This window comes from Artemia sp. Qi Xiang Cuo, chromosome 9 (genome assembly GCF_049724085.1).
Source record: "Artemia sp. Qi Xiang Cuo chromosome 9, ASM4972408v1, whole genome shotgun sequence".
Taxonomy (NCBI): domain Eukaryota; kingdom Metazoa; phylum Arthropoda; class Branchiopoda; order Anostraca; family Artemiidae; genus Artemia; species Artemia sp. Qi Xiang Cuo.
The window spans coordinates 65773584-65788762 of record NC_142802.1 but is presented as its reverse complement, the minus strand read 5'-3'; positions in this window follow the sequence as shown (position 1 = coordinate 65788762).

Here is a 15179-nt window from a genome sequence, read left to right as displayed (position 1 = left end):
ATGGATTCCTACCTTATACACAGTAAGATACTATAACGCCATCTATTTTACTTATTGTCTTTCAAAGAGTACCAAAACTCTGACTTCAAATGCCTTTGAGCCCCGGGAATGGAAGGCTACAATCCGAGTTTAAATGTGGATGAGCAGTGACCCTGTTTTGAATGGTCCAATTTAAGTGAGTTTCTATGAATGTCTAGAGTTATAACAAAACACTTTGAATTCCAGAATAAATATCAACTTAGCTCTATAAACCACGCGAATAATGCTGCAAAGTCCCCTTTGTACATATCTCTCTCTTGTGAGTCAAGGCAAATCCATAGGGCAGATTTCGAATTCTGATGCCTTCTTACCGAGTATGAACAATTACATAAATTTTCAGACTTCTTTCTCGCCAATAATTTTCATAAAATAAGCTTTTCGAAATCTGATCGCTCCAAATTAGAATCCTATCTCTGCACTAGGGAATACGTTAGCAAGAAGGAGTTGAATCTGACCAAACTTATTATGAGAAAGTTAATGACTAAAAAAAGAAAAAATTATCTTTGAACAATGTTTCTTTTTAATTCAAAAGAATATAAACAAATAATTATTTTTCAACCTTCGCAAGAATTGCATAGTCATTAAGAATGAAAAAGAAATTTCAACAAAATTGACAAGCTCAAATTTGCATGAATACTGCATTCACTAAAGAAGCACTTGTATCATTGAAAGTCGCAAAAACCAAAGAAAGAAAAAGTAGTTGAAACTGGTTTAAAAACACCAGCTCTACTTTTGAGGTATTTAGGCCATTATTGGAGAAGTTTCCAAAATAATGTTGAAAGTCTTGAAAAGTAAAAGAAGAAAAAAGTAAGAAAACTGGGTTAAAAGAAATTGACACTAAATTTAAGGTATTTGGGACCTCATTTGGGAGCAGTACACAAAAACGTCTGAGATAACGTCGAAAGTGACGAAACGGTATTCATGACTAATTTAAAAGCCTCAGTTAGGTATTCATGGTATTTAGCCCATCGTTAGAGAGGTTTGCAAAACAACATTTAAGTTACTTGACAAAACACCTATCGTAGCGTTATACATTGTTTCTCTGATCTCATTTAATTTTAATTGGTTCTGAGAGAGTCAAAATCAGACAGCAAAAATTGGTTTTAATTTTTTTGCTCAGAGGTAGAGTATTATTGACATAAAACATGTTGTTCATATAGTTACATTACTTCAATTCAATTTATACAGACAAGTGTATGTATGTATATGTATATATATATATATATATATATATATATATATATACATATATATATATATATATATATATATATATATATATATATATATATATATATATATATATATATATGTATATATATATATATATATATATATATATATATATATATATATATATATATATATATATATATATATATATATATATATATATATATATATATATATATATATATATATATATATATATATATATATATATATATACATCCAACAGTAGACCTAAACTATACGACCTTATAAATAAAATAAAATAAAAAAAATGGCTATAAAAAAAATAAAATAAAAAAATAAATTAATAAAACTTATGCTGGATAAAAAGACTGCTAAAAAAAATAACTTTTTCTGGTTATAATTTGTGCTAAGGAATGATAAATATTACCTATTAGTCCATAATTGTTTTTCATATATTGAATGAGGGTAGCGTCGAAAAGTGTCAGTTTTGTAATTACACCCTGTTGTAAGGCTGTTGTAATTCAATTTAATCAATTCTTTTATTTCAGTTTCATTTCTTCTTTTCAATTTTTTTCTTTATTCAATTTAATTCTTCTATTATTGTTTAGAGGAGTTGGAATTTATTGTTAGCATGGTTTAGCTTAAAGGTGGTAATCTTGTTATGTTTTTTATCTGTGTCCCGTACCTCTTTTACAGGCACGTTTCGAAGGAGAGGGAAGCTTTGGGCCTCTGCTCCTCCTAAAATCTTGGGTAATTTCTGTTATATTCTCTGTAAATTCGAAATTTGCCTTTTATTGACGTTGTACTCCCTGCCCCCTAGAAATAACCCTGTGCTTTTATTTTTAGAAATGCACTCTTAATTACTTGTATTTTCGAACCTCTTTAACAGTGAGGTTTGCAGAGGGGAAGAAGGTTTTGGGCTTGTGCCCCTCCTAAAATTTTGAGTGATTTTAAAATGGTCACTTGTATTCTCTGAAAATTCAAAAATTTGCCTTTTATTGACATTGTGCCCCAGAAATGTCCCTGTGCTTTTATCTTTAGAAACATAACTTGAATAAATTCCACAACTAGTAGCATAAAAAAAAAATTTAATTGAAATGAATGGAGAAAGAGAAATGAATGCATTCGAAGTATGAAACGAGAAGTATAAAAGGAAAAATAGATGGCAATGAGCATGTTTTTCCTTTTAAATGAGCCCTTAAGCAACTATCTATGATTGTCCAGTGCCCTGCTAGCAATGAAGAACAAAAAATAACAAAATAAAAAAATTATGTTATCTTCCCAGTTGAGATCCCAGTAGAGCTTGAAGAAAAAATAGCAGATCTTGAAATTAAGCTGGAGAAAATTACAGAAGAAAAACTGGGAATTGAAGCCGAGCTACAAGCTGCCAAGCAATCAGCCACTGATGCTGTTTCTTGCTATGAAATTCGGATAAAAACCGTTAACAGGTTGGTTTTGTTCTTTCTTACTTTTCCCTTGTTTCTTCCCCCGGAACAGAGGCTTTGCCGATCCAAGAGGCGTTATGGGCAATCTCTGGGATAAACTGCAGTTTATGTCCCGCTTACGATGATTTAGTATGTTGTTTGACATAATGAAAAAAATGTACTGAACAAAGCGACAATATCACAGCCAGTGAGAAAAAGAAGAATACTGTGCAAATTTTTTGGTTAGGAATGTTATGGTGAATGTCCACGAATTGGTTAATGTTGACATTCACCGGTGAATGTTCGAAATACTTTTTTTTCTCCTTGGATTTAGTCACCATTCCCAGTCAATTTTTTCAATTTAATGCAAGGTTTGATGATGGGAGGTTAGGTTAGATTAGATTATGTTTGGTTAGACGACGTTAGGTTGGCTTAGAGTAGCTTAAGTTAGGTTTCAAACCCATTTCTGATATTTAGAACAAAATTTAACCTAATCTAACTTAACCTAACCGAATCTAAACTAACATAGTCTAACCTAACCTAACTTTAACTTTTACCATCATAGGTTGCATAAGTCTGAAAAAGCTGACTCGCAAAGCTAATTGAACCGAAGCAGAGAAAAGGAATTTCGAAAATTCACCGGTGAATGTAGAGATTAACTAGATTACGGACATTCACCGTAAAAAGAATAAAAAAAGAAAAAAATCAACATGACAATATAAACTGACAAATTTTAAAAACAAACAATGAATAAAAGAGGTCCTTTCCAAGCAACTGTGAAAGGGCAACTGCATAAAAATCAAACTGAATACGTTTAGTCTATTTCTTCGTTTCTCTTTATGTTCTCAAGGTACTATGAGCCAGGCATGTACGCTCAGGAGAGGGCATGCACGCTGCCATCTATCCGCCATTGCTGCTACATCTCGCTATGAAATTTGAATCAAAACTTGGAATTGAATCAAATATGAAATTTGAATCAAAATTCATGTAAAATAGAATTATCCAGCGTGATATAATCCCATGATTGTATTCAGTAAACTTTGGCGTCTTAGAACAAGTTGCTCAAACCCCTGGTCACACCATGTGGTGTCTGAAATCTCCATCCACCTTTTATATGTCCTTGTTTCCATTATTTCTTACTAGACGCTGGCACCTACCACTGGTGCTACATCTTGTCATGAAATTCGGGTCAAAACTGGTAGTAAAGTAAAAATATCTTTCCTAGTCTTCTCTTGTTTGTTCCCTAAACTTCCCTCATTAGTAATGATTCGGATGTTAGATATCTATTCAGGTAATAATATCTTTCTTGGTGTTATGCTATATGATATGAGGTTATATGCCAGATACCGTCCGATGAAAGAACGATTTCGAATTTAAACGAAAATAATTTGGCTTTAAATTAAATTAATATAAAAAAAAGCTGTTGTAACGTAAAATTCCGGCTATTTTATGCTGGAATATGGTATTCACTTTAAATAAACATAGTTTGACTTAAAGTCATTTAAAATTCAACACTGTTGACGGTCAATTAAAATTCGACAAATTTAATTTGGCGTATAAAAACCCGTTACAATATAATATACTAGCTATAGCCTGGTGAAATATGTCTTTCACTTTAAAAGACGTATTCTGACTTAAAATCAATTAAAATACAACTAATCAAATTTTATTTATGAAAATGTATTACAAGGTAATATGCTAGGTATCGTTCGGTTAAAAATGGTTTTCACTTTAAATAAACATACTTATAAACATACCTCGTATTTCACTTTAAATAATCAATTAATATTCACAAAGTATAATTCAGTTTTTAGTAAGCTAATACAGGGTGATATTTCAGCTACTGACTGGCAAAAACACAATTTTTACTGAAGAAAAAAAGCAGATTGACTTAACATCATTTAAAATTTAACAAGTTTAATTTAATATGAAAAAAACTAATACAAGTAATATACTAGCTAACGTCCGGTGAAATAGAAGTATAATTTAATTCATAATAAGCTAGGATAGGGTAATATTCCAGCTACTGGCTGATGAAAATATTGATTTTAGCTTTAAAAAAACATACTCGTACTATAGTTAGGCTTAATTTCAATTAAAATTCTGCTAGTAATACTTCATACATAATAAGTGAATAAAATGCAAAAAGTCTAATTTCATATATATTAATCTGTTGCAAGATAATATACTAGCTATTATCGGGTAAATATGATTTCGACTTTATATAAATAAAGTTTGACATAAAGTCAATTAATATTCAAAATTATAGTTTAATTCATAATAAGTTAATATAGGATAACCTAGCGGCCAGCTACCGGCTGGCGAAAACATGATTTTCACTTAAAAAAACAAAAAAAAAACAAAAAGAAACAAAATTAGAGTTTTTTCAGTTAAAATTCAATAAATACAATTTAATGTATAATACACTAATAAAAAGTAATTTCCAGCTATCGGCTGGCGGAAACATGATTCTAGCTTTTAAAAATATTTTCAATCAAGATTCAACAAATATAATTTCATAGGCAGTGCAATAGCGCTGCCCAATTAATGAACGTTGTTGGCACAATGTATTGCGCCAACATGGAAAAGGGGTCATTTATCTGGAAATTGGAATGGCTATTGCTCTTTTTAATAGTCGAAAGTGATTGGAAGACAATTAACAACCCTTCCACGCCTACTATTTCCCCGAACACATCCAGTTCAAATTTTGAGATAGCTATTCTGTTCAACATAGTTGATTTTCAGATAGAGATTATGTTTTTGAGGAGGACACTCCCCCCAAAGCCCTCAGGGCAAGGGTTGTAAGTTATACCCTGGGGCAATTAAAATTTTTATAGAAAGCTTTGTCATAGAAACTTCAAAAAAGGTTCATTCGATTGGAAATTCAAAAGGCTAGTGCCCTTTTTAATGGTTGAAAGTGATTGAAGGGCAACTAACCCTCCCCCCTCTCTCACGCTCACCATTTCCCCAAACACATGCAATCAAAATTTTGAGATATCCATTTTGTTCAACGTAGTTGAAAGTTCTGGAAATCAGGTCTTTTTGGATGAACCCCCCCCCCTCCCCGCCAGAGCCTTGAAGGCAATGATTGGGTTATGGCCTGGGGGCATATAAGGTTTTTATAGAAAATTTCATCGTAGAAACTTCAAAAAGGGCGCATTCTATTGGAAACTGAAAGGGCTAGTTCCCTTTTTAATAGGCTAGTCGAAACTGATTGGAGGGCAACTAACCCCCCCCTCTGACGCCCACCATTTCCAGAAACACATCCAATCAAAATTTTGAGATAGCCATTTTTGAACGTAGTTGAAAGTTCTGGATATTATGTCTGTCTTTGAGGATGATAAACCCCCCACACCTCTTCGGCAAGGAATGTAAGTTATGCCCTGGGCGACATATAAAGTTTTTCTAGAGAGAATTTTCATAGAAACTACTAAAAGGGCTCATTCAATTGGAAATTGAAAGGACTAGTGCCCTTTCTAATAGTCAAAAGTGATTGGAGGAAAACTAGCACCCCTCCCGCTCCTACCATTTCTCCAAACAAATTCAATAAAAATTTTGAGATAGCAATTTTGTTCAACGTAGTTGAAAAGTCCGGAAATTATGTCTTTGAGGATGACAATCCCCCCCACAGCCCTCAGCGCAAGGGTTGTAAGTTTTGCCCTCAGGGCATATAAGGTTCATATAGAAATCGTTGTCGTAGAAACTTCAAAAAGGGCTCATTCGATTTGAAATTGAAAGGGCTAGTGACGTTTTTAATAGTCGAAAGTGATTGGAGAGCAACTAAACCCCCTCTCACGCCCCCCATTTCCCCAAACACATCCAATCAAAATTTTTAGATAGGTCAAAAAAACCTCTTTTCCTCAGTTGCACGAGGACTCAGTTCAATGGGGTTCAGTTGCATGATGGTTCAGTTACACGAACCATCGTATTTTTTTTTAAACAATAAAAAACTTTAGCTTAAAGAGCGAGACATTAAGGAGGGGACAGCCCCTTTCATATACGGAATAGTTTCTGCTCGTTTTAAGTTTTAATATCGCTCCTTACTTTCAATTAAAAAAACTTGTTTTTTTTATTTAATTTTCATTCAGAAAGGACAATTTTTTGAGAGCATTTTTATTTACGAGAATGTAGATGGGATAGAGTGAAATAATATTTATTAAAATCTGAGATGGGGAAAGGTAATTTGTTTGTTTTATCGATTTTTGATTTATTTTGATTGGTTAAATTTTAAATTATATCGCTATTTTGATTTGGTTAAATTTTAAGGGCAGAAGTAGCGCCGAAAGTTTGAACATAATACCCTCAGTCGTGCTTGGGATAATGCTGAGATTACTTATTGGGAATTAGCATTAACTCAGTTCATTTAGATTTAATATTAAGGCAACATTTAGTTTTTAAACATAATGTGGAAATAGGAGGGTGGGCGTGGGAGGGGGATTAGTTGCTCTCCAATCACTTTCGACTATTAAAAAGGACGTCAGCCCTTTCTGTTTTCCATCGAAAGAGCCCTTTTCGAAGTTCCCACGACATCTTCTTCGATACGAAGTGCCCTGGTCTAAACTCCAGCAATAAAAAAATAATACATTATACCCACATTGATCTTTACTATGGAAATATCAAGCCTCCCAATCTTTTTTGACTATTTAAAAGGGCACTAGGCCTTTTGATTTCCATTCAAATGAGCCCTTTTTGAAACGACAACGCTTTCTATAAACACCTCATATGTCCCCAGGGCATAAATTACAACCCTTACTCTAAGGGCTGTTAGACCTAATTTCCAGAACCTTCAACTACGTTAAACAAAATGGCTATCTCAAAATTTTGATTGGATTCATTTTGGAAAATGGTGGGCGTGAGAGGGGCGTTAGTCGCTCTCCAATAACTTTCAACTATTAAAAATGGCACTAGTACTTTCAATTTCCAATCAAATGAGCCCATTTGAAGTTTCTACGACAACACTTTCAATAAAAACTTTATATGCCCCCAGGGCATAACTTAAAACCCTTGCCCTGAGGGCTGGGGGGGGTATCATTCTCAAAGACCCAATTTCCAGGACTTTCTACTACGTTGAACAAAATGGCTATCTGAGAATTTTGATTAGATGTGTTTGGAGGAATGGCGGGTGTGAGGGGGGGAGGGGTCGTTACCCTCCGATCACTTTCGACTATTAAAAAGGGCACTAGCCCTCTCAATTTCCAATTGACTGATCCCCTTTTGAAGTTTTACGACAACTCTATCAATAAAAACCTTATATGCCCCCAGGGCTTAACTTACAACCTTTGCTCTTGCGGTTCGGAGGGGGGGAGTCATCATACTTAAATACAGAATATCCAGAACCTTCAAATACGTTGAACAAAATGGCTATCTCTATACTTTGGTTGAATGTTTTTGGGGAAATGGTGGGCGTGAGAGGGGGGTTAATTACTCTCCACTCACTTTCGACTATCAAAAAGGGCAATTTCCAATCAAATGAGTCCTTTTTGAAATTTCCACAACAACTTTCTACATAAACCTTGTATGCCCCCCGGGCATAACTTACAACCCTTACACAGAGGGCTCTGAGGGGGTTATCATCCTAATTTCCAGAACTTTCTACTATTTTGATCAAAATGGATATCTCAATATTTTGATTGGATGTGTTTGGGAAAATGGTGGGCGTGAGAGGGACGTTAGTTGCTCTTCAATCACTTTCAACTATTAAAAAAGGCACTAGCCCTTTCAATTTCCCATTGAATGAGCCCTTTTGAAGTATCTACGACAATGCTTTCAATAAAAACCTTATATGCCCCCAGGGTATAACTTACAACCCTTGCCCTGAAGGCTGTGGGGGTGGGTTGTCATCCTTAAAGACCTAATTTCCAAAACTTTCAACTACGTTGAATAAAATGGCTAACTAAAACTTTTGATTGGATGTGTTTGGGGAAAAGGTGGGCGTGAGAGGGGGGTTAGTTGCCCGCAAATCCCTTTCGACTCTTAAAAAGGGCACTAGCTCTTTGAATTTCCGATCGAATGAGCCCTTTTTCCAGTTTCTACGACAAATAGATTTCAATAAAAACTTTAATGCCCCCAGGGCATAATTTATAACCCTTACCCTGAAGACTGTTTGTGTGGGGGGGGGGGAGTGTCCTGCCCAAAGGTATAATTTCCTGAACTTGAACTGCGAAGAACAAAATGGTTATTTCAAAATTTTTATTGGATGTTTTCGGGGTAATGGTGGGCGTTGAAAGGGTGTTAGTTGCCTTCCAATCACTATCAACTATTAAAAAGGGCACTAGCAATTTCAATTTCCAATCGAATGAGCCCTTTTGAAAGTTTCTACCCCAATGCTTTCTAAAAAATCCTTATATTCCCACAGGGCATAATTTCCCCCCCTGGCCCGGAGGGCTGTGGGGGGGGGGGTTGTCATCCTGAAAAACCTAATTTCCAGAGCTTAAAACGACGTTGAATAAAATGGCTATCTCAAAGTTTTGATTGGATGTGTTGGGGGAAAAGGTGGGTGTGAGACGAGGTTTAGTTGCCCTTCAATCACTTTCGACTATTAAAAAAGGGCACTAGCCCTTTGAATTTCCAATCGAATGAGCCTTTTTTAAAGTTTCTATGACAACGCCTTCTATAAAAACCTTATATTCCCCCAGGGCATAACTGACAATCCTTGCTCTGAGGGCTGTGAGGAGTGTCCTTCTGAAAAACATAATTTCTATTTGGAAATCAACTACGCTGAACAAAATAGCTATCTCAAAATTTTGATTGGATGTATTTTGGGAAATGGTGGGCTTGGAAGGGGTGTTAGCCACCTTCTAATCACTTTCTAATATTAAAAAGGCCACAAGCAACTCCAATTTCCAATTGAATGAGCCCTTTTCGGAGTTTCTACGACAACTTCTTCGATACGAAGTGCCCTGCTCTAAAGGAAAAAAAATAATACATAATACGCTGTGCCAACATCGTTCTTATATGCCTCCAGGGCATAACTTAAAACCCTTGCCCAGAAGGTTGTGGAAAACATATTTTATATCTAGAAATCAACCACGCTGAATAAAATGGGTATCTCAAAATTCCTGTTTTGTCATATTGTTCTTGTATGTTTTTAGCCAACCATTAAAAAATCCTTACTAAAATCGAGGTTGAACGTACTTGGTGAAGTGGAATTTTTATTATTATTTTTAATCAGAAAAATCGGCGCGCCGTGGCGCGCCGCCGGGAAATGACGCCTGGAAAATTCTCCTTAGGCTACTTTCATTTGAAAAAAATCTTGCTTTTTATTTAGTTTGATCATGCTTCAAATAATACTGGGAATCACCATCCACGGAATTTGTTCAGAGAACCATCCTTCCTCCCCCAATGGAAAGTTTTTTTCCAGCTGAATATACCTAACCTAACCTAACCAAACTTAACCTAACCTAACCTAACCCCCGCGGAAAATTTCTGTTGTGGAAAATTCCCCAATTGAGAATTTTTCACACAAACCCCCCGCCCTCCACCAAAGTCCCCCCGACAAAGCCACCCCCACTGAAGAATTTCTTCGGACAAATCCGCTGAAGCATCTCCAGATGTAAAATTGAGTTGCCATAGAGAAAGTAAAAACAATAAAAATAATTTTGTATAGGTATTCTGACAAATTTCCGCCGTGTAAAATTTCCCTCCTGGGAATTTTACCCCCAGGAAATTATCTCCGTTGAAAATCCCCCTTCCTGCAGAAAATTTACCCCCACCCTTCCCTGCAGAAAATAACAAATACTATGTGTAAAGAATGAGTAAACTGTATAGCTTACAACCTTTTCTTCAGGGGCTGTGGGGGGTCATGCCATCTCCAGAAGTATAGTTACTGGACCTTTCAATTATGCTGAAGAAAATGGCTATCTAAAAAGTTTAATCGGATATTTTGGGGGAAGAGGGAAATTGGGAGGGAGCTAGTTGCTCTCTAGTATTTTTGGTCAATTTAAAAGGGCCCTAAAACTTTTAATTTTCATTTGAATATAACCTGTATCGATCTTCTAGGATTATTGTTTCGATAGAATTATCTCGGAAATTTATTCGGAAAAACAAAACAGACGATTATTTGGAAGAACAAAAAAGAATTATTCGGAAAAACAAAGAAGACACTAAAAAGTAAATAAATACTCATCCATGATCTTTCATCTGACAAAAAAAGCAGAATTCCACATTTTTGCAAATAGGAGCTTGAAGTGTCTATAGTAGGGTACTCGAATCAGGTGGTCTACTTCCTTTTAAGATTCCTTCCGCTTTTTGAGTATGTTTCCAATTTGTTTTTAAAATCAGATTATTATTTTGTAGGCTCGGAGCTTCTGATGAGTAAAATTAAATCTAATGAATTTTATATGTTTAGTATCAGCATTGAAACTAAATTCTTTTGATGTATCTATTCTTATCGAAATTCCATTTGTTTTTAGTTTCGGCTACAATTGGGCAGAGTACTCCTTATTTGCAGTTGCTACCACAAACTGTTTGATTACATTCTATAATGATAAGAGAATGCTTCATATTACGATAGAGTGACTTTTAAAATTAGGAGGTAGCATAAATGTTTTGCTAGGGGTTATGGAATGAAGAAGTTTCTAAATAGTCTTGGTAGTTTATAAAGTGTAAATAAGTTACGTTATTTAAGTTTATTAATAAAAATAGAACTTAACAGAAGAACTTAGACCTTGTTTTTATGGCAATTGGAGCAGACAGTGTCTTGGTTGTTCGAGTATTATAATTGCGGCAACCAGACCTAACCTAAAAAGTGCCTGAGAAGCATAAAGGTAAACTATTATTATTATACTTAAACATAAATAACTGGTGATAAAAATCCCGTAAGCCAGCAGCTGGTACAATTTTTTGTCTTCTATACTCCAATCTCACAGAATCACTATGAGATTTATTGCGGAGTAAACGGATTGCATTATTTTGGAGAACTTGAATTGGATTCAATAGCGATGGGAATGTCCCTAACCATACCGGAAAACAATATAAATATTACAGATGTATTATAGAGAAACACAACAACCTTAAAATGCAATGCGGGACAAAGTGTGCGAGTTTTCTAAGGATTCTGATGTTCCGTGATAAAATCGCTGACGTGTTCCCAACATGTTTCCGGAACGACGAAGTTTCATCAAGTGTAATGCCTAAATACTTGACACAAGACTTCCTTCCAATCTCGCCATAACTGTATTTTAATCTAGAAATCCATAGATAATACGCAGCTGTTCTCAAGAATATAATAAAGCTGCTCTTAGCCGGGTGAATTTGCAGTTTATTTATGCGCATCCAAGCTGAAACTCTGTCTAACGATTGTTTACTTAATTCAAGTAATCCCTTCTCAATTCTTGCGAAACTAACAGGTGACGTATCATCAGCAAACATCGGTACTGTCACTTCTTGTGAATCATAGAATAATTCACTTAAATTGTTTTAGATATTAGACATGGTTTGACTTAGGTCATTTACAAAAATTAAGAACGATAAATAAAAGTTCAAATATGGATAAAATCCTTTTAATAGACAGTGTTTCACAAACAGTGATGGAAATTCACAAAAAAATACCAGATTTTTTGGTCACATATGCAGTGACCGAAATATCTGGTATTTTTTGTGAATTTCTGTCACTCTTTGTGAAACACTGTCTATTAAAAGGATTTTATCCCTATTTGAACTTTTATTTATCGTCATGGAAAGGCAGTGTGGTCTCTAAAATTATATAAAAATTAAGAATAATAGCGGTCCAAGAACAGAGCCCTGTGATACTCCATAAGTAATAGGAAAGCTTTGACGAGCGCTTTGAGTCAATCTGAAAATACTACAGCCACCCTGCTAAAAATGCACGTAGAAAGTTAAACCCAGAACCTCTTAAGCCATAAATATCACACTTTAAAAGTAGGAGATCATGATCTACTGTGTCAAGAGCCTTAATTATATTTAAAAATATTGCTAAGACCCTGTAACCTTCATCCAGCGCTTGATTGACTACGCTACTTTGATAGGCAACCGCTTGTTCTGTTGTGTAACCATTCCGAAATGGGTTATATTTAATACATTACGCCGCTCTAAATATGCATAAAGATGGGCAGCAAAGCAATTCTCTAAAACTCGTGATGGCACAGGAAAAACCGAAAACGGCCTATAATTTCCTAAATTATTCGTCTCACTAACCTTATGAACAGGAGTAACATGAGCTACTTTAAAACAAGACGGGAAGAAACCCTCTTTTAATGCAGAATTAATTAGGGACAAACGTTGCTTAAAGATTAGTGACAGAATAAATTTAACCACTCTTAACGATATTACATCACTACCAGAGACATTACTTTTCATTTTGTAGATAACCTGCTTCATCTCACTTAATGATACAGGTGCTAAATACATTGAAACCTCAGATTCAGAATGACCAAGGTAGTCAAAAATGCTTGAATCATATAACCTTGTGATTCCTTTAGCGACACGCTTTCCTTCTGCTAAGAAGTAATTTCCGAATACCTCCGAAACATCATCAGCACTTTTGGGCATTTCACAGTCTTGGTTAACTATTTCAAGTGGGATCGTTCTCGTTGGCTGCTGAAGTACTTCTTTAATTATGAGCCATGTTTATGCCGGACATCCCGATACTTCCTCAAACTTCCTTCAGTAAAATTCTTTTTTTGATTTTTCTAATAATCGATTGAGAGCATTGCGATAATTATTACATATTATATCGTTTAAATGGCATTTATAATTGATCTCATTTTTGTAAAGTTGGTCTCTAATACGCATCAATTTTAGAAGGTCTGAGGTAACCCATGGATTCTTAGGGGTTGTCTTACGCCGTCCTTTTTTTCTTTCGAAAATGCTTTTCTAATTCACTTTGAATAATCTGGTAAAACAAATTAAAATTCTCTTCATTATTAGATACAATTGATAAAATATTATCCCCATTCATTTGAGATAAAATACTCTTATAACATAAGAAAATTGTTTTATTTACATAATGCCAAGAAAACTCATTCATTAACTTACAATTATTTCCTAGAGGAATAGCTTGTCAAGAAAACACACCAAAATGGTCAGAAGTGTCACCAACAACTGCACAGGGGGGGGGGGGGGAAAACAGGGTTAACATTAGAAAATATATTATCAATACATGTCGCGAATGTATCCGTGACCCTCGTAGGTATGTTGATTGATGGAATTAATCCAAATGATATGAAAATGTTCAATAGTAGGCTGCTCTTTGCCTTTATTTCAATCAGGTCAACTTTAAGATCACCCACAAGAAAACACGAAAATAGTTTCAAGACCAGTAGTTTCGAGTTTAGCAAAATTTCAAATCCAGCTAATTCGTCGAGAATTTAGGCCAATTGGCAATCTCAGAATATTTACTTCACAATTTCTTTACACTATTCAGGTTGAAATTATAGTTTTTGGCATATACTGACAAAGAATCACAAGCTTCTCGTGGTACCTTTTTACTTAACTACTTAAATACTGCACTTAAGCTCAGTGCTTCCACACTTGCCGACTTGACGTCAGATTGCACACTTTTTTCACTCTTTTTCAATTGAAAATCAGATCCCTCAGTCTACCGATAAATTTTGATTGCTTAGTGGTACCCGATCCTAAGGAAATTCTTTTCAATGACATTCATAAAATTTCAAGTGGATTTTACCATGGATCTGAAAACAATCAAAATCATATGAGTCAAATTGCAGACCTTGGACCATAATAAGTTAATTAAAGTTTTCGATTGAAAGTAAAGAGAGAAACTTAAAATGAACAGAAACTATACTGTTTAACAAATAGGCTACCGCCTTTTTGACCCCATACCAATCTGTACGCTGAAGTTCTACTTGTGCTTAACTGAAAACTTTTCACAGTGTGTCAAAAAGTTAGTAGGCAAGTGCAAGTAGCAACTTTTATTTTTTGGGGTTTTAAACTTCAGTACATTCAATCAAATAACTCATCAAAAATCATTTTACTAATCGTAATCATAGCTCATCATATATATCTAAAAGAAAGCTCAGAGTGTGACAAAAAGTCAGTAGGCAAGTGCAAGTAGCAACTTTTATTTTTATTTTTTGGGCTTTTAAACTTCAATACATTCAATCAAATAACTCATCAAAATCATTTTACTAATCGTAATCATAGCTCATCATATATATCTGATAGAAAGCTTTAAATTGCATTCCACTTTGTAAAGCCTTGACTACAATGTTTCATTTGGTCTTCGATTGTATCCCATCATTTGTAGAAAAACGTTCGTCGATTTTTTTATCGAAATTTCTCACGAGTTTATCGGCAATATACTGATTTTTCATATTCTTCATCCGGTCTTTGAAAAAGAAAATGGAAGCACTGCTTGAGCTCTAAACTGTATTTAAATTAGCCCTCTCCCAGTATTTTGTGACCCGTTAGGTTATATTTGTTACGATCATTAAACCAGTAAGGTTTGTAGGGGACGGGGCAAAAAAGTTGACAACACACTAAAAAGCAAGAAAGCATCTGTGTGTCCTGTTCTCGGGGAAAACTAAAAACATTTTGATT